This window comes from Periplaneta americana, chromosome 9 (assembly GCF_040183065.1).
Source record: "Periplaneta americana isolate PAMFEO1 chromosome 9, P.americana_PAMFEO1_priV1, whole genome shotgun sequence".
Lineage (NCBI taxonomy): Eukaryota > Metazoa > Arthropoda > Insecta > Blattodea > Blattidae > Periplaneta > Periplaneta americana.
In genome coordinates, this window is record NC_091125.1 from 173,396,880 (window position 1) to 173,422,527 (window position 25,648).

General features: G+C 34.9%; 1 long non-coding RNA gene across 1 annotated transcript in view; it reads right to left on the reverse strand.

Moving 5' to 3' along the window:
• Positions 1 to 14,655: 14,655 nt before the first annotated feature.
• The window catches only part of LOC138705706 (uncharacterized), a 347,007-nt gene continuing 336,014 nt past the window's right edge, over positions 14,656 to 25,648 (reverse strand). Inside the window, exon 4 of the long non-coding RNA XR_011333736.1 lies at positions 14,656 to 14,727. This is a non-coding gene — a long non-coding RNA (uncharacterized lncRNA). The remainder of the gene's footprint in view (positions 14,728 to 25,648) is intronic.

The window sequence follows — 25,648 nt, forward strand, 5'->3', positions numbered from 1 at the left end:
ATCAATGTTGATTGTCACTGATGACGTTTACCTTAACAGCAATTCTATCAATGTTGATTGTTACTGTTGACGTTCACCTTGACAACAAATTTTATTTTTCTATTTCCCAGATTGTTTTAGTCTATGCACTTAAGCATACAAGGGCACAATTTTCGGTTACGTGAGGCACTCGATTTGAAATAGTTTGTTTACTAGGAGAGGAGACTGCAGAGTGGGATGGGAAATATAAACTGCTGTGACCTGCGTCACCTTATCGTAATCGCTAAGGCGGTCAGTGGCGAATTATTAGGGAAGCGCTTGGTTAACGTGAGAGACTCGAAAACTTTTATTCAATTTGGCAAATTAATTCCGCAGCTCTAATCATACACCTCTTTACTATTTTTCCATCATTGAATAGATTTAAATCACAGGCGAGAAATTGCGTAACTAGCCAATAATATTCCATCACGTTGTCTACGTTTATTTTCTTGAATATGCTGGCGTTTATCAAGATTACTTAATAGATTTGCACATTCTCGACCTAAAACAATTTCAGAAAATCAAATTTCGTTTTCTACGCAAATTTGATATGTTTTTGTTTAATTTCTTTTGGAAATAATACGTACAAACAACATTTAGTTCCTCACACCTTTTAATGCAGCGTGTTTAAGGTATAATGTCGTATTTAGTATACTACCGGTATGCAAATGTTAAGATCACAAATTTTCTTCGGAATAGTACGAAAAATAACATTTAATTTGTCTGACCTTCTAATTCAGCATGTTCGTTATGACATAAGGGGTAATGTCTTTGTATATTACATTTATTAATGCCTAATAGGATTTTCGAGCATAACATACATCGTATGTTCTCCCTTTCCAAACAACAAAAAAACTCTTCCTCCCATTTCTCATGAAATAATAGTTTTCTAACGCGTACACACTGCTTTGATAATGCCATTATGCCACCACTGATATTGCTTATGAAACTGATATAGGCCTAGAACCTGCCCACGCCTTGGAGCTACGTGAGGGAGGAACGGGGACTGTGAAGATGATGTCACTCAGAGCGATAAGCTCTATGAAGGTCAGTGAGGCACTAATTCTCAAGTGAGGCACGATGCCCATCTATGTACTTAAGGAACAAGTATCGTATACAATTTTTTCACGATTACTATAAATTAAAATGTAGGTAAATAAATAAATTTAATGTAGGTGTACATTAAGCAATCCTACGTGAGTCATGGAACATGTCTGAATTCGTAACGTTTCATGGAATCGAACTCTAGGCACGGTGCAGTAATAAATCCAGTAAGAATTTCAAGGACTTCTCACGGACCACAGTTTACCACGCAAGCACAACATTTCTTAACAGAGATCTGAAAATAATGAGACACACTAAAATAGAATTATAGGGTCTCCTAGCAACTCCCTACAGCCGTCTTTTATGTTTGTAGTTTCTTGGCATCCGGGAATATCAAGATGTAGGCTGCAGATTTGAATTTCAAATTGTGTTACTAGCACTACTACTGTTATGATTATTATTTTTTGGACCTGTCTCGGCTCTGCTTATCATACAAGAGATGTAACGTACATATTCTAGACTACACAACAGATAAGATTATAAAATTTATGTTTTTTCTTTGCGTTCGCGAGATTTCGTATTTCACATCATGCAAACATGTTTCGTAATTGGGTTTGTTCAGAAATGCTGGATAATTGAGCTTGTAAGATTAAAATAATTGGCTGACGTAATTCGGAAGACATTCAGTTCTCAATAATTGGATCAGTGGAGGCTGGTGTCCTAAAAATTTACTGATACATATATATATATACAGGATTAGTTAAAAGTCCCACACCACCTAAATAACTTTTGAAGCATATGGTTCAGTGACATGAAACTTGGTATGTGGGGATAACCATATACTAAGAACTCAATAATGGTATTACCGAGTTCTATCTACTTCCGGTTTAACCAGAAGTAACTCCAACTCTCTTATTTTAAATGGAACAACCAATACATTTTTTATTTTTGAATAAAACTCATTAAGAACTTCTCATTTCTTTCATTTTATTGGGTTATTTTACGACGCTGTATCAACATCTAGGTTATTTAGCGTCTGAATGAAATGAAGGTGATAATGTCGGTGAAATGATTCCGGGGTCCAGCACCGAAAGTTACCCAGCATTTGCTCGTATTGGGTTGAGGGAAAACCCCGGAAAAAACCTCAACCAGGTAACTTGCCCCGACCGGGAATCGAACCCGGGCCACCTGGTTTCGCGGCCAGACGCGCTGATCGTTACTCCACAGGTGTGGACAAGAGCTTTTCAAAAAGTACCCACACTTGATACTTCTGTACAAATTCAGTGTTGCTAAATAAAAATGGAAGTGGTGCAAGATATTCCTAAAGCCTGGTTAAATCATTCCTTAAATGGTTTCTATGATCGAGTGATACATTGTAAAGCAGCTGAAGGCTACCAATTTGAACACATAATTTAGAAGGTGAATATTTTTGTTTTGTTTTTGTTAAGGGATGAGTATTTTATTATTTTAATATTCGATACACTTTTCTGTTTTCTTGACTTAGCAACACTGGATTTGTACAGAAGTATCAAGTGTGGGTACTTTTTGAAAAGCTCTTAATGAGCACTATTCAAAAATAAAATAATATATTGGATGTTCCATTTAAAATAAGAGAGTTGGAGTTACTTCCTGTTCAACCGGAAGTAGAAAAAACTCGGTAATACCATTATTGAGTTCTTAGTATATGGTTATCCTCACATACCAAGTTTCATGCCACCGAACCGTATGCTTCAAAAGTTATTTAGGTTGTGCGGGACTTCTAACTAACCCTGTATATATGTATATGTATACACATATATATATATATAACACTGAGGAAATATGTAACTTGAGATAATAGGTGGGCGAAAATTAGAGCAGACTCGGCTATTTTCGTGATACTAAGGTTTTGGTGTAAAAAATCAGTTAAAATAATAAAAAAAAAGTAATACTTTTTCATAAGTACATTAATTACATTTCAGGAAATTACATCTCAGCATTTCTACCTCAAATAAATTTATATAACAGTTACGAACAAACAATGCATATAAACACAAATTTTAGCACCCTAGAAGGGCTGGTATAATTTCGTGATAGTACAAGGGTATTTTCGTGATGGTCCTTAAATTCAATATATTATGGGTAATCAGTCAAATTTTAAATTCTTCTGTCAGATTCATACCACAACCCAAACAAATAAAGTTCTGTCGCCATTTTGAAAGGTTTTGACATATTTCATGGAATCACTGATCACTTTCTTACTTATTTTAGTAGGTTATTTTACGACGCTTTATCAACATCTAAGGTTATTTTGCGACTGAATGAGATGATGGTGATAATACCGGTGAAATGAGTCCGGGGTCCAAAATCGAAAGACCACTGATCACAAATGAAACACTGAAACCATATTTCACCGAGTTTGTGGTCCTCGAAATTCCCTGATCAAGATCGCAACAAATCATTCTGCTTTTCTTCAAACATAGATCTTTGTTTGGCTTCTGAAGATAATGCTGTTTCGCTGTCTACCTCTTTTAACTCACTTTAGAGGCTGGATATGTCATTCTCATTGACTGTTGCTATGGTTACCAAAAAATCCGCTCAAGCCACTGCAAGAACGCAGTCAACAAAATCAATGTTATACAGGGACATCATTTTATTTTTACTTCAATTTTTATTGTACCTGAGTTTTTTAATGTACTTCACTCCCACCTCTTCTACTAATGAAGTTCAAACGTCCTCCGCACAAATCCAAGACCGCATATACAGTCATAGTAAACAGTACGTTCCAAAAATATGTTCGCGTTTTCCTGTAACGAAAGAGCTTTCAATATTGCATCATTTTCCATTTGCCTACGTCGCATCCCGGTTTCCCTCACCTGCTTCTATTCGCCTCTCTGTAAATGCTAGCGGCTGGGCTGTCTTAGCTCTTTTCTGAGAACATTAATTTCTATTAAGAATTGGAGTCTACGTAATATTATACCCGTACAATTGTTTAAAATAACTTAAATAAAAGGGCCTCGTTAAGTAATTAACTGTCACGTGATTTCCTCCCTTTCTACGACGCTGCGACGTAACCACTTGGACGGACAGTAGATAGCATGTCTGAATAATTTTATCTTTTCGGATCGGGCAGAAGTGAAGATTGAATTTACAGTACGTAAGGTACTCTTTTATAGAGTAGGTACAGAATTATTTCAATATGAGTTACTAGTACGAAGGACGAAACTGGTAATTGGAATTACGTACAATAGTCTATAGTGCGATAATATGCACATTAGAACTGAAGCCTGTATCGAAATCAACGGCCACCATTTTCAAAAATGTGTTTAAATATCCATATTATGATTATTTTTCAATTTAACTTCATTCTCTATATTGTACGCTAATGTGCTGTAGACAGTATAATATACACTGCATAATGAATACGTCCACATGGACAGCTCAGTTCGTGAGTAAAAACACTCATTGTTAATACTGCACTGTATTTTGATTAAACAAAATCCCAATGAAAATTATCAAACTCAAAATCGCAATATTTCCTAGTTTACGTAAATGGATGAACTACTTTTCTTGCCTCCTATACCTTGTGAAGTGATTTGTTTGTGTTTTACTTCAGTACCATCGAACTACAGTCGTGGAAGGGGGCAGCAAACGGTGTTTCCGGTTCTCTAAAGGTATAGCCAGGTTAATATTAAAAATGTTAGTAAAAATAAAATGATGTCCCTGTAGTAGGTAGGGCCTACCTCTTCTGCCATTTATACTACACCATCACAATTACATTTGTCGCTGGCATAATTTCTGTTAAAATAAATTTAAAAATAAATATCACGAATAATTTAGCCTAGTACTGCTTGTAGCTTTCCTATCTTTATTAATTTTATGAAGAAGATTTATACACAAACGTTATTGCTCAATATTTTGGACGTGTTTTAAGAAAGTGTGTTTTTCATTTATAAAGGATGTGCCGAGGATTCTGCTAAATAGCGCCATCTCTCCAATTTTGGTTTCTTCAATCCTAAAAATTAGATCTAGATCTACATATTTATATGATCTACATATTTATATTTTTTTACTAGGCGTATTTATAAACTATTATTTTAGTAAAAATTGCCTCAATTTTATGATGACTCAACTCATGTATTTCACACAATAAGAATGAGAAATAGTTCAGTATGTTAATTCATAGCTATGGAGAACAAGGGGGCCATGAAATACAAAAGCTTAGCTTCATTCATGAACTTCTTATAGTGATATAGTGAAGCATTTCTGTTTGTTAATTATACACATACGGTCTTACTAATAAAAACTATATATACAGACGTTTAACTGTCTTATACTTATACAATGAGCAGCTCGTTTATAAGTCGTGTGTAAATTCCTTACTAATAATCACTACATACGTCGTGTATAACAGTATAACTGTTACACAGCTACGTCATAGTTTCGTCATTACTTCGTTACGAAAGACAATAGAATATCTGAGGTTCTCTATTGCATCCGGTAGAGAGCTCTAGTGTTGCATGTTAAGTATCGATAGTACAACTGGCTCTAATCGATTACCACACTACATTTTGGTCAGAGAGTACAAGCTACAGCAATATTATTCTAATAATTCTATGATCTTTGGTTTGTTCTTCTTTGGTTACTAGGCAACCATCATCATAAAATGACAGTCGATACGAACAGCTGTTAGAGGGGCGGCCATTTTTTCTCTATATACAACGCTAAAACAAGGGTTTTCGTGTATATAACTACTGCAAAGCAATTCCCATTGTATAGTTACAGCCTGTTTATACGTCCATAGCTTATTCACGGTTTATTAGTAACGTTTTCTGTCTCAACTCTGCATAAGTCTCGTATAAAAACTATACACGGTTTATTAGTAAGACTGCTAGTATATTAGGACAAGTTTGTATCGTACAAAAATATATAATTTCAACCCTAAGGATCCAAGAATGGAAAAGTAAGTAATTGATATCATTATAAAAACAGATTCCTTGGCACATTCTTTACGGATTAAAAATTTAGTTTTTGAAAACATGTTCAAGACACTTTTCCTTTTTTCAGACTTCATAACTTTCGTATATAAAATTTCGTTTTGCAAACGAATTTTACAATGTTACTTTCGTTCGGACCTAATTTCTGCACATTTAAAGGAAACAAAAAAACAAGAACAAAATTCTTTCAATCACTTATTATCATAATACACTGCTCTCTTAAATTGAGTAGCATATAATACGCTATTAAATATTTCATAATGTAAGACAGTTTTTATCTCGGAAGGGAAGCAAAAACGAGGAAAATTGTATTACACTTTTTTACGTATTTGAAATATCTCAAAGAATAATCCACTGAATATAATGACTTACTTACTTACTGGCTTATAAGGAACCCGAAGGTTCATTGCCACCATCACATAAGCCCGCCATTGGTCCCTATCCTGAGCAAGATCAATCCATTCTCTATCATCATATCCCACCTCCCTCAAATCCATTTTAATATAATCTTCCCATCTACGTCTCGGCCTCCCCAAAGGTCTTTTTCCCTCCGGCCTCCCAACTAACATTCTATATGAATTTCTGGATTCGCCCATATGTGCTACATGCCGTACCCATCTCAAACGTCTGGATTTAATGTTCCTAATTATGTCAGGCGAAGAATACAATGCGTGCAGTTCTGTGTTGTGTAACTTTCTCCATTCTCCTGTATCTTCATCCCATTTAGCCCCAAATATTTTCCTAAGCACCTTATTGGAACTCGCTTCCGAGTGATATAAGGGGTTGTTGGACAATAACTTCATTTAGGTCAAAATTACATAAATTCTTACTTAACAGATGAATTCCTGATTAATATTTGTTACTTATAATGAAACTAACATCTGTCCATTCTTATTATTATTATTATGATCATTAATTTCTCGAAATAGATTTACAAAACCTCTAATGGCAATTACATTAATATTCTCATTATAGAAATAGAAATATATATATTCTCCCTGTAACATAGTCCTAGTAAGCTTATATTAAATTAATTTTCATCATTTTACTAGCTATCTCAAATATTAAATTAATTATAATTGATTGAATTAAATTAGCTCATAAATTAAGTTACTACTTCACCTTATAGATTTATCTAAATTTAAATAAATGTGTAGTGAAGATTATTGCTGGAGAACCTTTTAAGTGTAGTGTAAATATTTGTAATTTAAATTTATGTATTGTATTGATTAAGGCTGGTTGAGTGGAAGAGAAGGCCTTATGGCCTTAACTCTGCAGCGAAAATAAAACATTATTATTATTATTATTATTATTATTATTATTATTATTATTATTATTCTCAAACACCCTTAAACTATGTTCCTCTCTCAAAGTGAGAGTCCAAGTTTCACAACCATACAGAACAACCGGTAATATAACTGTTTTATAAATTCTAACTTTCAGATTTTTTTACAGCAGACTGGATGATAAAAGGAATATAATGACATTACTTAAATTTTATCCCTTTACAGTATTAACAACATGATCTTCATGGTTTTATCACGGTGTAGATACCCAAAACTTTCGAATAAAGCAAGCGAATTTATTTTCAGTGTGTTTTCAATGACGCTGGGATGGTACCGGGACGCACGGACATTAAAGCGCGGACAGACAGACAGAACATTCCCATATATAAAAAAGAGTTGTGGTAAACAAGATGGTGGCAGCAAAGACCTTTCCAAGTTGGAAGTTGCTTCCTTTCGGAGACCCCAACTTTCGCAAAAGGTTGATACAGGGTATTCAATAAATCAGAGGAAACGATGTAGGAAAGTTCTCTCAACTTTTAATAATTTATAATCTTCTTACAGGCAAGCAGATAGCTTTCCGGTGCTCTAAACCCGTGTGTGGCATTTCTCACAGATGTCCCAGCGACTGGAAGAACGCTTTATGTGCCTTCTAATTTGAAATATTGGTCAGGAAGATCCGAGAGTTTCCATATAATTATATTGTTGTTTTCAAATTAGTTGACCAAATACTGTTTCACGAATCATTATTCTCGTATACTACTGCTCATCATTGGCGTACAATCTTGTAATAAAACATTTTCCATTCTACTGTTGTTTTCAAATTAATTGAACAAACATTGTTTCACGAATCATTATTCTCGTATACTACTGCTCATCATTGGCGTACAATCTTGTAATAAAACATTTTCCATTCTACTGTTGTTTTCAAATTAATTGAACAAACATTGTTTCACGAATCATTATTCTCGTATACTACTGCTCATCATTGGCGTACAATCTTGTAATAAAACATTTTCCATATAATTATATTGTTGTTTTCAAATTAATTGAACAAACATTGTTTCACGAATCATTATTCTCGTATACTACTGCTCATCATTGGCGTACAATCTTGTAATTAAAAACATTTTCCATTCTACTGTTGTTTTCAAATTAGTTGAACAAACATTGTTTCACGAATCATTATTCTCGTATACTACTGCTCATCATTGGCGTACAATCTTGTAATTAAAAACATTTTCCATTCTACTGTTGTTTTCAAATTAGTTGAACAAACATTGTTTCACGAATCATTATTTTCGTATACTACTGCTCATCATTGGCGTACAATCTTGTAATAAAACATTTTCCATATAATTATATTGTTGTTTTCAAATTAATTGAACAAACACTGTTTCACGAATCATTATTCTCGTATACTACTGCTCATCATTGGCGTACAATCTTGTAATAAAACATTTTCCATTCTACTGTTGTTTTCAAATTAATTGAACAAACATTGTTTCACGAATCATTATTCTCGTATACTACTGCTCATCATTGGCGTACAATCTTGTAATAAAACATTTTCCATATAATTATATTGTTGTTTTCAAATTAATTGAACAAACATTGTTTCACGAATCATTATTCTCGTATACTACTGCTCATCATTGGCGTACAATCTTGTAATTAAAAACATTTTCCATTCTACTGTTGTTTTCAAATTAGTTGAACAAACATTGTTTCACGAATCATTATTCTCGTATACTACTGCTCATCATTGGCGTACAATCTTGTAATTAAAAACATTTTCCATTCTACTGTTGTTTTCAAATTAGTTGAACAAACATTGTTTCACGAATCATTATTTTCGTATACTACTGCTCATCATTGGCGTACAATCTTGTAATAAAACATTTTCCATATAATTATATTGTTGTTTTCAAATTAATTGAACAAACACTGTTTCACGAATCATTATTCTCGTATACTACTGCTCATCATTGGCGTACAATCTTGTAATAAAAACATTTTCCATTCTACTGTTGTTTTCAAATTAGTTGAACAAACATTGTTTCACGAATCATTATTCTCGTATACTACTGCTCATCATTGGCGCACAATCTTGTAATAAAAACATATCCTTGTTGAATAAGTGAAACTATTTTATCTTTTCTAATGAACAGTAAACGCCATCACTGAAAATTAGTTTCTTTTATTCCTAATTTTAAATAGGTTTCTCTAGGATTATTTTTCTTCAATTTTAAAATAGCAGAATTTCAGCTTATAGGCTATGTAGTGAAAGTATTTCTGTAGAATTAAGATGTGTCTTTTTTTTTTTTTTTTCATTGAAAGTCGTCATGGTTACCTCCGATGCTTTCAAATGAATAGAAAAATCAATTTTCAGTGTCATATATCCATTTATCTATCATATTAGTATACTAATATGTCTTATGGCACTGGTTCCCAGCCTATGGTTCGCGGACCTCCAGGGGTCCGCGACAGATTTGAACAGGGTCTGCTTTAACTAAGCATAACTTTTTCACGCTCTCTGATTTTTATCAGGTTGTTAGAATATTTTAGGTTTATCTCAGAATTTTGAGGGACATAGACACAACCCATTAAGAAAAGAGGGTAAGTCCCATAATTTTATCTATAACCTAGCTTCTCCCATAGATGTGCAGGTTGTATGATATTACATTACTAGTAGCACAAGAAAGTTCTATTTAATCCACCGCTGTGGAGAAACAGTTAGCACGTCTCACCGTGAAACGAACGGGCCCGGGTTCAAATCCTGGCTGGTGTAAGTTACGTGGTTGAGGTTTTCTCAGAGCCTTACTCTCAACCAATCGAAGCAGAATTGCTGGGTAGGTGTAGGGCCTCGGATTCATTTCAACCATCGCAATGACACTTCCCCTCTTAGGTCTACGTGGAAATGTAAAGGGATCATCAGACAGACAGACAGACAGACAGACAGACAGAGATAGACACACAGACAGACAGACGGATAGATGGATAGATGGGAAGATAGATTAGATTAGATTAGGATAGATAGGTAGGTAGGTGGGTGGATGGACGGACGGACGGACGGACGGACGGACGGACGGACAGACAGACAGACAGACAGACAGACAGACGGACGGACAGACAGACAGACAGACGGACAGACAGACGGACAGACAGACAGACGATAGAAAGATTAGATAGGATAGATTAGATAAGATTAGATTAGATTATGATAGATTCGATTAGGATAAATTAGATTAGATGAGGACAGATTGGATTAGATTAGATTAGGCTAGATAGATTAGATTAGGATAGACAGACACACAGATAGATAGATAGATAGATAGATAGATAGATAGATAGATAGATAGATAGATAGATAGATAGATAGATAGATAGATAGATAGATAGATAGATAGATAGATAGATTTTTTATTTTATTGGGTTATTTTACGACGCTGTATCAACATCTAGGTTATTTAGCGTCTGAGTGATATGAAAGTGATAATGCCGGTGAAATGAGTCCGGGGTCCAGCACCGAAAGTTACCCAGCATTTGCTCGTATTGGGTTGAGGGAAAACTCCGGAAAAAACCTCAACCAGGTAACTTGCCCCGACCGGGATTCGAACCCGGGCCACCTGGTTTCGCAGCCAGACGCGCTGACCGTTACTCCACAGGCGTGGACTAGATAGATAGATAGATAGATAGATAGATAGATAGATAGATAGATAGATAGATAGATAGATAGATAGATAGATAGATAGATAGATAGATAGATAGATAGATAGATAGATAGAAGTCTTATTTTCTAGGGTTCCTCTTTTGTATATACAGACTTTTTTATGTTTAGTCTTCAATTATTCTTTCTTTTTACTGTCAGTTGAATCTCACCCCTCGGTATATTATAAATTCCCCCACCCCCGGGGTTCGAATTCAACACTGCTTAATCTTGTGTCGATTACCAAGGAGCAAGTTAACACTGAAATCTAGTGTCGGTCACCGATCTCGTGGCCAGCAGAAAATCAGTATTCCTTTTTTTTTTTTCAACGCAGTTTTTCTGGTTTGTAAAATGCCATTCTACAGATATTCTGGCGGCCTCCTACTCCTAGAAATGTCCCGGAACTCAGCTGTATAGAAAGCTAAGTGGACCTCAACGACATTCTCCAAGCTCCTCTGTCTCGACTTAGGTTTGAACTCTGCTTCTTCGTTCGTAACTCCCGACCCCATTGATCTGGGATAGATCCGGTACTCTGTATTGCGAGGAAATGAGAGAACCACAGAAACGTCCCGGAAGTTACGGAGACAATCTGCTAGCAGCGGTTTGAAGTCTGTCTCTTCGGCCAGACAGAACCAAGTCCAAGTTGAAAACAGCTCAATTACGTACGTAATGCAATGGTATGCGTTTGATATAAATAAAACTTTACTACCACGACACCTGGTGGATACTGCCTACACGAAACAAAGAGGGGATAGTTTGCAACAGATCTGTACATAAAAATACAGGCGGGCGAAACTAAAGCAATACAGACGCCAATATCTGTACGTACGTAACAGGGGTGAACAAACTAGTCCAGGCTTACTTCGTCTGTAAACATAATTTGATTCACACATTTTTCACAGTTATATGGGAAAGTTGTAATATAAATATAACTAAAGTTCAATTCACTGTGGGCTAAAGCAAGGAGATGCACTATCACCTTTACTTTTTAACTTTGCTCTAGAGTATGCCATTAGGAATGTCCAGGATAACAGAGAGGGATAGGAATTGAACAGGTTACATCAGCTGCTTGTCTATGCGGATGACGTGAATATGTTACGAGAAAATCCACAAATGATTAGGGAAAATACGGGAATTTTACTGGAAGCAAGTAAAGAGATAGGTTTGGAAGTAAATGCCGAAAAGACAAAGTATATAATTATGTCTTGTGACGAGAATATTGTACCAAATGGAAATATAATTGGAAATTTATCTTTTAAGAGGTGGAGAAGTTCAAATATCTTGGAGCAACAGTAACAAATATAAATGATACTCGGGAGGAAATTAAACACAGAATAAATATGGGAAATGCCTGCTATTATTCGGTTGAGAAGCTTTTATCATCCAGTCTGCTGTCAAAAAATCTGAAAGTTAGAATTTATAAAACAGTACTATTACCGATTGTTCTTTATGGTTGTGAAACTAGGACTCGCACTTTGAGAGAGGAACAGAGATTAAGGGTGTTTGAGAATAAGGTTCTTAGGAAACTATTTGGAGCTAAGAGGAATGAAGTTATAGGGGAATGGAGAAAGTTACACAACACAGAACTGCACGCATTGTATTCTTCACCTGACATAATTAGGAACATTAAATCCAGACGCAGGGCATATAGCACGTATGGGCGAATCCAGAAATGCATATAGAGTGTTAGTTGGGAGGCTGGAGGGGAAAAGACCTTTAGGGAGGCCGAGGCGTAGCTGGGAAGATAATATTAAATGGAATTGACGGAGGTGGGATATGATGATAGAGAATGGATTAATCTTGCTCAGGATAGGGACCAATGGCGGGCTTATGTGAGGGCGGCAATGAACCTCCGGGTTCCTTAAAAGCCAGTAGGTAAGTAAGTAAGTAAATAATAATAATAGTAATAATAATAATAACAACAATAATAATGATAATAATAATAATAATAATAATAATAATAATAATAATAATTTATTTTAGATGCCACAGTTAAGGCCATAAGGCCTTCTCTTCCACTCAACCAGCAAAAAGTGTATATACATATGCGTGAACTTACAAAGAATTCAACAATTTGATTTAGATGAGAGTTACATGGATACAAGAGTTATTTACAAATTAAACAACAAAATACTATGAACTATTAATTAAACACTGAAATAAACTGTGTAGCAGAGTTAAACTAAAATACATAGAATGTTAATATATTTCAAATAATATTAGATAATAGAAAGAGATTATTATGAGACAATTTTGAAAATACAGCACTATCAGGATGATGTCTAAAGAAAGAAGTAACAATGTAGTCAGTGATAGTTTAAATCGGTAAGATTGGAGTGAAATGCTAATAAGATTATCTTTTAAGCTGTTCTTAAAGGTGTTTATTGTCTTGCAGCCCCTAGTACTTTGTGACAAGGATTTCCATTGACGCGAGGTGGATATTGTAAAAGATGATGAATAACAAGATGTTCTATGAAGAGGTACACTTAGCGTGCCACAGATAAGTGATCTGGTATTTACGTCATGGTTAGAGTATAGATAAGAGAAACGAGACGAAAAGTAATTTGGTGTTGAGGTGTGCAGAATTCGAAAGGGTAAAGACAAAGTGTGTAAAGTTCTACGTTCTTTAAGTCGGAGCCACGAAAGACTTGCGAAGGACGGTGATATGTGATCATATCGTCGGATGTTGCACACGTATCTGACGCACATATTCTGAGCTCGCTGTAACTTGACTGACAATTCAGAACTTAGATCACTTAACAAAACGTCACAATAATCGAAGTGCGGCGTTACTAGGGTTTGCACTAGGGTAAGTTTTAGTTGCTGGGGCAAGAAGTTTCTCAAGCGACTCAAAGAGTGAATGGAGGAACAGATTTTTTTTTTATCGTTTCTTTAACTTGAAAATTCCAACTTAGATTATTATCAAAAAAGAAGCCAAGATTTTTTACGACAGATGAATAAGGGATTAGCGTGTTGTTAAGGGTAACAACTGAAAGATTACTATTATTACTGTTATTAAGTAAGTAAGTAATAAGTAAGTAAGTATATGGGAAAGTTAATTCCAGGAAAACTTTCACATAGCCACTAAAATTTTTAAGTTAAATTTTCGTGGATGTTGACAAGTAATATTAATTTTATGCTTATTGGTTGCGGTTGCAACATTTGCACTGTGATCAACGAAATAAATATTTTAAATAATATAACTACATTTTTCCCTCTAATGAATGTACTTGACTGTTTGTCATTCACCCAAATGAAGCCAATTGTGTAGATCAATTTACCGACAGAGTCGTTGCCCGGGGTGCGCATATTAGGCTGGCCTACGCTACACACGAGACGAGATGGGATGCCCGGAGAAAACCCTGTGTTACCTGGGCCATGGGCTTGTCCAACACAAGAGGGTACACCGGGATTCGAACTCGGGTTCACAGGATTATAAATCCAGCGCTTTAGTGACTAGACCACTAACAAAATAAACTTTTCTCTTTTGTGACGGTTGTGACCATTTCATGACATGAAGTTCCCACAAGAGTTCTTTAAGAAACCAATCCTTGCAGAATATGGACCAGTCAGTATAATTGGTCACCCCTTGATAGGAAGAAAAGGGCAACTACGTATATTATTATTCTAACCTTTCATTGCAGTGTTGAATGGTTTCTCCTTGATCCCCGAGCTTAGCGGCATCCAGCGGCGGAATCTGGAACAAGACAGAAGATACCAGTAAGTACCGGGGCCGTGTATTCAATGATGGTTGTCATGGCGATATACAAAGCGTGGCTTAACTGTTATTTATGGCTTGTTTTGTGCGGATTGTTTTGTTGTTCGGCAGAAGAATGATAGCATTAAAGTCACTAAATCTCCGCTATTGTTCAAAGAAGTTGCTGAAGTCGAAGATATTCCTGAAAAGGGGATCTAGTCATTGCTGAGGGCTTTATACTTGTCTAGTGGGCGGTATTTCGGCCGGAGAATTTGACAATAACTTAAGTATACCCCAACCATGCACGTGATAAATTATCAGCAATACGAGATGACAAACTGCAAATTGGAACGTATTTTTAAGGATGTTCTTATAGACATTTTGGTTTTCAATTATTTTACGACGCTTTATCAACTGCTATAGAGCTATTCCATCTCAAATCGACCGAAATATGGAGAAAATTGAACTTAAAATTTCTAAATACAATGAAACTTTTTTTGTACGTAGAGAAATGTGATACAATGCTTTGTGCAAAGTTTGAGGCATCAGAACTTCATAGTGTTTAAATTAAAAATATTTAAATTCATCGTATTTTCATAAAATGAGTAAATTTAAACTGTTGTAGCTCCGAAACCCTTTCACCCAATGATCAAAATCATGGCTTATTCTGTTGCTGAGAAATTAAAGTGTATATTGACATATAAACAGATTTTCTTACTTTTTATGGACATGGAGAAATTTAGATTTTTCTTAATTAAGACGCCTTTCCCAAGGGAAAAATATTTAAAAAATATATAGTGAGATTCCACATTGAAAGTACAAATAAACATATTTTTTTTTACTGGTGCATCGTTGATAAGAAAGTATTGAAAATATCAAATAAAGAAAATAAATAGTACGCGCGTGAACTAACCAGCTGACTGTGAGGCGGGAGCTAGCCTAGGCAAACAAGGCCAGGAGACAAACACGCGATGTGTCGTCTAGCAGCGCATAGCTGGGCTAGCTTTATCACAGGTTTTCATAAACACAGGAGTAAAATGACGCCCAATGCTCGCTTATCTTCAGTTCTCGGCCAGTGCGTGCGGTACTGCGCCGTTCAAGTCCAGGCGTGTGAAAATTTATTTAATACTCTCGAAACTTATTGGCGTACCACTAAGCAAACAATGCCGAATCCCTCTTAATAATGCAAGGTTTTTTCTCAATATTTTTTTTTACATTTTTACAAATTGGCAAAAAGCCTAAAAGTAAGTAAAATCAGATTATCTGTCTCTCTGTACATAATAAAAACAAGGATTACTTCTTAACATAACCTACCAAATGTCAGCTTCAAAATAAGCTCTCGTTCAATGTTCTGCAGTAAATGGTTCCAGAGTTCTGAGCGCTGAAAGAGGCTTGTTTTTTTTTTATATAAAATACGCTAAATTTGTCGCTCAATAATATAAAAACCATTTGACTTTCGATAGTATATTTTTGAAAATGCACTCTCCTCAGCACCTTGTATAAATAAGGAAAAAATTAGAGTATAAAAAAATGCGAGGTTTTTTACTGATCGATTATATATGGAATAGCCCATAGTTATCTAGCGTCTGAGTGATATGAAGGTGGTAATGTCAGCGACATGAGTCCAATGTCCACCGCCGAAAATTACCTAGCATTTGCTCTTAAAGGGTTGAGGGGGAGAACCTGGGGAAAAAAAAAAATCTCATCCGAGTTACGTATCCCAACCAGGATTTGAACCCGGTCCCGCTCTTTTCACGGTCAGAAACGCTAACTGTTACTCCACAGCTGTGGTCTATAAACGTTTTTCCTTCCTACTGCTCAAAATTCGAACGTTCTTACGAAGACAAATCTTTTGCTGTACAGCTGACGCCAGCGTTTTTGGCGTGTGTCGTAGATATATAATACCCGTTTATGAACATGTTGCTAGTGCAGCTGAGAATGGTACCACTTCCTATACACGTCACATCAGCCATTTGCCAAATACAGTTGTCAGACTGACTGCGGCACATGTAAAACACTAGCACTTAACGTTCCCATTACTTATTTCACACGCCAAAAACGGTGATGCGGACTATAATAATATACATTTTCAGCATTTTAATAACAAATACTGTGACTGTGACTAGATTGTGACTATAAATTAAGACTTTATAATAGTATTAAGTTTTTTGACTTGTTCCATATTTTAGCTGTGAAGCAATGTATGAATACTATGGAATGTTAATAAATACAATAACTTAGAATACAATACAATACAATACAATACAAAGGCTGTTTTCAAGTTTGTCAGTCTTTGCCTGTTTATTCACTCAACTAGAATTCCATCCATCTATCCATCATCCATCCATTCACCTACCCACCAATCTTCCCTTTCATTGTTCCACCTATTTATCTACCCACTCACCTACACAAGGTGGAAGTAATAGGCCTAGACAGTGTTCTTTAAGTTTATAATATTACACATAAATTCTTGAGTTTTAATTTTACAGAAAAAAATATTTTATAGGAAAGCTGTTGGAGATAAACCATACAATATAATATAAATGTACGAAAAAAGGTATTCACTCATACAGGGTGTGACAGTAAACTTGATTTTTTAACGTCACTCTATATTACATTACATGTTCCATAACTACATTAAATTTTATATATGAATTTCTTCATATGGAGTTACTTGAAGTTCAGAGTGTATAAGAATAAACCAAGATAGTAATATAACTTTGCATGTTTTACCAGCTTATCTATTGGATAGTGTAAACAAAAATTCTAATACCAAATTACTCCCAAACGAATAATTTTCTTAGGAACAATTTTTTCCTAAATGTTAACACTGTTTTACTCGGCAGAGTCCGTATAGGTCAGTTTCTATCTGATGTTTTTCCAATTCACTGCGGGCTAAAGCAGGGAGATGCACTATCACCTTTACTTTTCAACTTCGCTCTAGAATATGCCATTAGGAAAGTTCAGGATAACAGAGAGGGTTTGGAATTGAACAGGTTACATCAGCTTCTTGTCTATGCGGATGACGTGAATATGTTAGGAGAAAATCTACAAACGATTAGGGAAAACACGGAAATTTTACTTGAAGCAAGTAAAGCGATCGGTTTGGAAGTAAATCCCGAAAACACAAAGTATATGATTATGTCTCGTGACCAGAATATTGTACGAAATGGAAATATAAAAATTGGAAATTTATCCTTCGAAGAGGTGGAAAAATTCAAATAACTTGGAGCAACAGTAGTCTAACAAATATAAATGACACTCGGGAGGAAATTAAACACAGAATAAATATGGGAAATGCCTGTTATTATTCGGTTGAGTAGCTTTTGTCATCTAGTCTGCTGTCAAAAAATCTGAAAGTTAGAATTTATAAAACAGTTATATTACCGGTTGTTCTGTATGCTTGTGAAACTTGGACTCTCACTTTAAGAGAGGAACAGAGATTAAGTGTCTTTGAGAATAAGGTTCTTAGGAAAATATTTGGGGCTAAGCGGGATGAAGTTACAGGAGAATGGAGAAAGTTACACAACACAGAACTGCACGCATTGTATTCTTCACCTGACATAATTAGGAACATTAAATCCAGACGTTTGAGATGGGCAGGGCATGTAGCACGTATGGGCGAATCCAGAAATGCATATGGAGTGTTAGTTGGGAGGTCTGGGAGAAAAAGACCTTTAGGGAGGCCGAGACGTAGATGGGAAGATAATATTAAAATAGATTTGAGGGAGGTGGGATATGATGATAGAGAATGGATTAATCTTGCTCTGGATAGGGACCTATGGCGGGCTTATGTGAGGGCGGCAATGAACCTCCGTTTTCATTAAAAGCCAGTAAGTAAGTAAGCAAGTAAGTAAGTAATGTATGTATACTAAGCAAGAAAAGTTTTGTTTATTTTAGCTTTTATAATAGCGGAGATATAAAAAAATGAATTTCATTAAATTTTTGAAGACCAATGGCATACCTTCCCCCTTAAATGTTTGGGGGAATTCTTTTTTTCTTTCTTTGTTTCTTCAGAAAACTATGAATTTTCCACCGATATAGTATTACACTTTTTTTTTACGTGCAACATGAGTTATTTGTTCTAAAAACCTGCTGAGTTATTTAAATTCCACCCTGTAAATTTACCTATTTGTACTTCCACCCACTCACCCATCCAACATCTATCAATACACTTATCCTTCCACTCATATATCCGTCTATCCACCCACATTTGTTCTACGCTAAGGGTACAGCCAGTTGATTAGAGACGATTCTGTTTCATAGGGAACACTTTGGCCCATTGGCGACAAAACGCCACAGAAATGTTTCAGACTTCCACACACGACGTTTGCTGGTCTCTTTTCATACGTCCCTTCTCCCCCTTCCCATCCAGCGCTGCTTTCGCCCCCAACCCCTCCTGTCCTTGCCCACAACCCTTCTGAGCACGAAACCACAGAGCAAGAAGCGAGCAAAATACAAACCGGGAAGAATTTTAACTGAACCTATGTGATGAACTTATGACCTGCATACCCCTCGTGTCTAAGCTGTTATTATTATTATTATTATTATTATTATTATTATTATTATTATTATTATTATTATTATTATTATTATTGATCTAATGGACATCTGTAATACCGATCGGGCTGTGTAACAGGAGATGTACTTCCAAATTTTAGCTTTAACAAAAGCTGATAAATTTCAATAGTTTCTCGAAAGAATACACTAAGTTGGAGGTCTTCTAATATACTGTATTGGTCTATGGGCAGCATCATCATCCCTATCATCATCATTATCACCCAACTCTCAAGAATTAATTGATTTTATTTACCTATGTCTTTATTTATGTATGAATTTATTGATTTACTTAGTTATTAATTTTCTATTTGTTTATTATTTTTTGTCTATTTATTTGTTTATGTACTTTGTATTCATTTTTTATTTAGTTATTTGTTTATTTTTATTTATTGATTTATTTACTTATTTATTAATTTTCTATTTGCATATTAATTTTTGTGTATTTATTTGTTTATGTACTTTTTATTAATTTTTATTTAGTTATTTGTTTATATTTATTTATCGATTGATTTGTTTTTGATTTATTTTTCTTATTTACTTATGTATTTACTAATTTATTTATTTATTTATTTATTTATTTATTTATTTATTTATTTATTTATACTGGCAGAGTTAAGGCTACAAGGCCTTCTCTTCTATTCAACCACTATAAAACTACATAGCAAATACAATGGCAATACAGAAAATAATATTATACCGATACAGAAATAATAATAATAATAACAACAACAATAATAATAGTTAGTAAGAGCAACATGAAGATGTTTAGTTGCGTGTAATTCTCGGAGTATTATAACTGTAGCGTTACATAAGACAATTTGAATCAAAGAAACGATTAAAATATTGAAAGAAAACTGATATATTAAAAATATTCTACATATATTAAGAAAAATCATACTCTATCAAAACTACACTGTAAGAAAGATAGTATTCTGCAGACAAAATGGAGTCCATTTTAAACCGATTTTGTTACCTGGTTGAGGTTTTTTCCGGGGTTTTCCCTCAACCCAACAGGAGCAAAAGCTGGGTAACTTTCGGTGCTGGACCCCGGACTCATTTCACCGGGATTATCACCTTCATATTATTCAGACGCTAAATAACCTAGATGTTGATACAGCGTCGTAAAATAACCCAGTAAAATAAAATAAAAAATATAAACCGATTTTTCAAAGCAGTCAATGTCTGTAAACCCTTAAGGTTTGGGTAGGGAGTTTTTAACGACGAACAATTGAAACTGTGAATGACGAAAAGTATCGGGAAGTGTTATGATGAGGTATACTCAATGTACCGGCGATCTGAGATCGAGTATTTAGGTTATGATTTGATCATAAATACACAAGACGAGATGACAGATAACTTGGGGCTGAGGTGCGTAGAATTTGAAAGAAAAGAGAAAGACAGTGCAAAGTTCTGCGGTCGTTGAGTAGGAGCCAAAATAAAGATTCGGATATTGCACACATATCTTACACACTTATTACGAACACGTTCTAAAATTTCATTAACTGCTGTCAAAAAATCTGAAAGTTAGAATTTATAGAACAGTTATATTACCGGTTGTTCTGTATGGTTGTGAAACTTGGACTCTCACTCTGAGAGAGGAACATAGGTTAAGGGTGTTTGAGAATAAGGTGCTTAGGAAAATATTTGGGGCTAGGCGGGATGAAGTTACAGGAGAATGGAGAAAGTTACACAACACAGAACTGCACGCATTGTATTCTTCACCTGACATAATTAGGAACATTAAATCCAGACGTTTGAGATGGGCAGGGCATGTAGCACGTATGGGCGAATCCAGAAATGCATATAGAGTGTTAGTTGGGAGGCCGGAGGGAAAAAGACCTTTGGGGAGGCCGAGACATAGATGGGAGGATAATATTAAAATGGATTTGAGGGAGGTGGGATATGATGATAGAGACTGGATTAATCTTGCACAGGATAGGGACCGATGGCGGGCTTATGTGAGGGCGGCAATGAACCTTCGGGTTCCTTAAAAGCCATTTGTAACTAAGTAAGTAAGTTATGGCTACTAACATTTGTGTATTTGTAGTTTAAATATTAGTAGATTTAATGATCTTTCCTTGCGTTCACGAAAGGCACTTTCAACGGGTTATAATTTACCAATTAAAAAATAATTTAATTCTGAAATGAAACAATAGAAATGCTGAAGGCTATGTTATCGAAATATTCAAATTAGGGAAAATACTCTACAATTATAACCGAACGGAACTCTTTGGTATGAAAGTGGAAACCTATTGAAACAAAGATGATAGAAAGAGCATTCCCAATTTCACATAAATCAACCTCTAGATGGAAAAAATGACTGTCATTAACAAGTCAAGCAGAAATGACAGTGACAGTGTGAAATTGCTTCTTTAACGAACACAGAAGATCCATCGTGTTGTGCACAGCTTCGCTATTGCACATCTATCACACACAGTTGTACACTACATTCTAAAGTAAGTTCCCATTTTGCTTTAGACGGATTGTTTCTTTTCTTTTTTTTGACCGATCGTGTTTTTTTTAAGGCTTTACATGATGTTCTTGGTAGGGCTTAACACGTGCGGTAAGTAAATAACAAATGAATAATACCTGTCAATAATAAAAATACGCCAGGTAATAGCAGGTAATAGCGCCAGTATGCGCCATACTTTTATTTACTTGTATTGTTGTAAAACCTTGTCACAACTACAACTCTTGAAGGGTACATTACATAGGAAAGGCTACAAATGATCAACATCTAAAAGATCAATATTATTGTCTGTATTTCTGGACAACTGTAAACCATTTTTTAATTCATGGTGTTAACACCTTCACTTACTCTAAGTATTAGGTTTTGTATTGAAACAAATTCACCTTAGCATTATAATTAAACCAGTAATGAAACATCCAGAATTATTGCAGATGTTTCTTGTGTTTTTCTTTAGCTTTCAGTTGTTGTACCCCCGTATAGTGCAGAGACATCATTTTATTTTTACTAAGATTTTTAATATTAACTTGCCTATACCTCAGGATCAACGCCGTTTGCTACTCCCTTCCTCGACTGCAGTTCGATGATACTGGCGTAATATACAAACAAATTACTTTACTAGGTACAGGAGGGAAGAAAAGTGGTATTTAGTAGTATTTATTTATTTAACCTGGTAGAGATAAGGCCGTCAGGCCTTCTCTGCCCCTCTATCAGGAGATAGGAAACAGAAAGTCGAAATCAATACAACTATGAAATCTACAACGACATGGGGAACTATTAATAATGGAATTCCTCAAGGATCAATATTAGGTCCCCTACTTTTTCTAGTGTTTATAAATGATCTTGCCTCCCTTATAAAAGATGTAGGTCATCCCATATTATTTGCAGATGACACAAGTATAGTAATTACAGCCAATAACTCCAACACATTCCAATCTTCAACAGAGGAATTCTCTTCAAAATATGTGGCTGGTTCTCAGTCAATAAATTAGTATTAAATTGTAACAAAACTAACATAATTCAATTTAAATCCTGTCCAAATTCAACGTCGCAAATTTCTAGCGCAATAATTAACAATAGATCCCTATTAGAAACAACAACAACCAAATTTCTTGGCTTAAAAATCGATAATGTGTTAAATTGGAAAAATCATATTAAAGAAATTACCCCCAAACTAAATTCAGCTTGTTTTGCTATTAGATCTATGCAAAAGATAGTAAATATCAATACCTTAAAAACAATATACTTTGCATACTTCCACTCGGTAATGAGTTTTGGAATAATATTCTGGGGAAATTCCACAGATAGTAACAATATATTTCTATTACAAAAAAGAGTAATTAGAATAATAGTAGGTGCGAAATCTAGGGAGTCGTGTAGGACTATTTTCAAAAAACTACAAATAATGCCCATGGCTTGTCAGTATATCTTTTCATTAATAGTCTTCCTCGTATGTAATCGTGAAAACTTTGTAACTAATTCAACAGTTCACAGCATAAATACACGTCAAAAAAATGACTTTCATACTCCATCGGCAAGTCTATCGTGCTATCAAAAAGGAGTGCGTTATATGGCAGTAAAAATTTTTAATAGCCTCCTATCGATATAAAAATGAAACTCAAAACATAAAATTATTTAGGGCCAAATTAAAGAAGTACCTAATTTCTCACGCCTTCTATTCTGTAGGTGAATTCATGACATTCAATAACACTTCATGAAATTGATACTAAAACTATGTGTTGTACTAGTAGACTATATTGTAAATCTCGTCTGTATATATTTCATCTAGACTGTGACTATAAATTAAGATTTCATAATAGTATTAAGTTTTTTGACTTGTTCCATATTCTAGCTGTAAGCATGTATGAATACCAAGGAATGTTAATAAATACAATACAATACAATTCCAACTATAATATGAAGAATAAAATTACAATTAGTATTAAATTTACAATTACAATTACAATAAAAATCAAAGTATGAAAAGATTACCTGACTAATTAAAGCTAGCTAATTTATCATAGAAAAACAAAGAATATTTTATATTTACTGAATTACAAATTAAACCTAGAATAACAAAATTGTATAGTGATGAAATTACTGGATATTGAAATATTTTGTGATAGATTAAGGAAACTATTTACGAGAAATCAATTACTGACCAAGTGCCTAGTAAGTAGTTCATCTATTTACGTAAACTAGGAAAAATCGAGCTTTTGATTTTGATCATTTTCATTAGGTTTTTGTTGAATCAATATACAGTTCAGTATTAACAATGAGTGTTTTTACTCACGAACTGAGCTGTCCATGTGGACGTATTAATTATGCAGTGTATATTATACAGTCTACAGCACATTAGCGTACAATATAGAGAATGAAGTTAAATTGAAAAATAATCATAATATGGATCTTTAAACACTTTTTTTAAATGTGTGGCCGTTCATTTCGATACAGCCTTCAGTTCTAGTGTGCATATTATCGCACTATACACTATTGTACCTAATCCCAATTACCAGATTCGTCCTTCGCACTAGTAACTCATTTGAAATAATTCTGTACCTACTCTATAAAAGAGTACCTTACGTACTGTAAATTCAATCTTCACTTCTGCCTGATCCGAAAAGATAAAATTACTCAAACATACTATCTACTGTCCGTCCAAGTGGTTATGTCGTAGGGTCGTAGAAAGGAGGGAAATCACGTGACAGTTAATTACTTAACGAAGCCCTTTTCTTTAAGTTATTTTAAACAGTTGTATAATATTACGTAGACGTCCAATTCCTAACAGAAATTAATGTTCTCAGAAAAGAGCTAAGACAGCCCAGCCACTAGCTGGCGAATAAAAGCTGGTGGGGGAAACCGGGATACGACGTATTCAAATAGACGACAGTACCTGTGCGAAAATGATTCAATATTGAAAGCTCTTTCGTCACTGGAAAACGCGAACATATTTTTGGAACGTACTGTTCACTATGACCGTAAGGCTACTATGACTGTATATGCGGTCTTGGATCTCTGTGGAGAACGGTTGAACTTCATTAGTAGAAGGGGTGGGAGTGACGTACATTAAAAAACTCAGGTACAATGAAAATTGAAGTAAAAATAAAATGATGTCCCTATACATATTTTCGGTGGTGTTAGTTTTTCTTCGCTTCGGTATATTATTATTCGAATAGGAATTATATTTCTCTTCAATACAGTCTCATTTATTCTGCTCGAATGCTTTCTGTAGACATGTTTCTCTGTGCGTGACTTCATACAAGTTGTATTGGTTCAGAGAAATTTATGACAACTCTTGGGTAAATTATTTGTTTGAACATTTTTGTCATTGTGATGAAAATGCCAATGCAAATTATCAACTTCACATTATTTTTCACCATTTTCTACCCTTCTCTGTCTGATTTCTTTTTTTGTGTCTCTTTCAAATCTGGTTCTATCAAGGATCCATCGTGACTCGTTACACTTTTGCACTGACATCAATTAAAGACTCGAGACGATCTTCTTTTGTCACGTGGACCCTTCCTTCTTTTCACTTCCACTTCCTTTCTTGCAGGTCTAAAATTCCTTCATTATTCCCGAGATCTGAGGTTTCCAGGGATCCTTTCTCTTCTTCTCTCGTCTGGAGATTTCTTTTGCCAAGATATTTTAACTGCCAATATGGGAATCATATTTCACTGTATACAAAATGCTCTGTTGGGTGGGAGATGACGGGGGGGGGGGATTCTTTTTAGGTGACAGGCAGGGCGCTCCAATCGTATTCATTTTCCAAGACGTTTCAAAAAGAATAAAAGACGGGGCGCTTTCCATTGTTTACAATTTCCGCAACGCTTAACATGTCGTAACAATAACTAAACCGACATCCCGGTCTTTGGTGCAGAGGGAATATAATAGTAA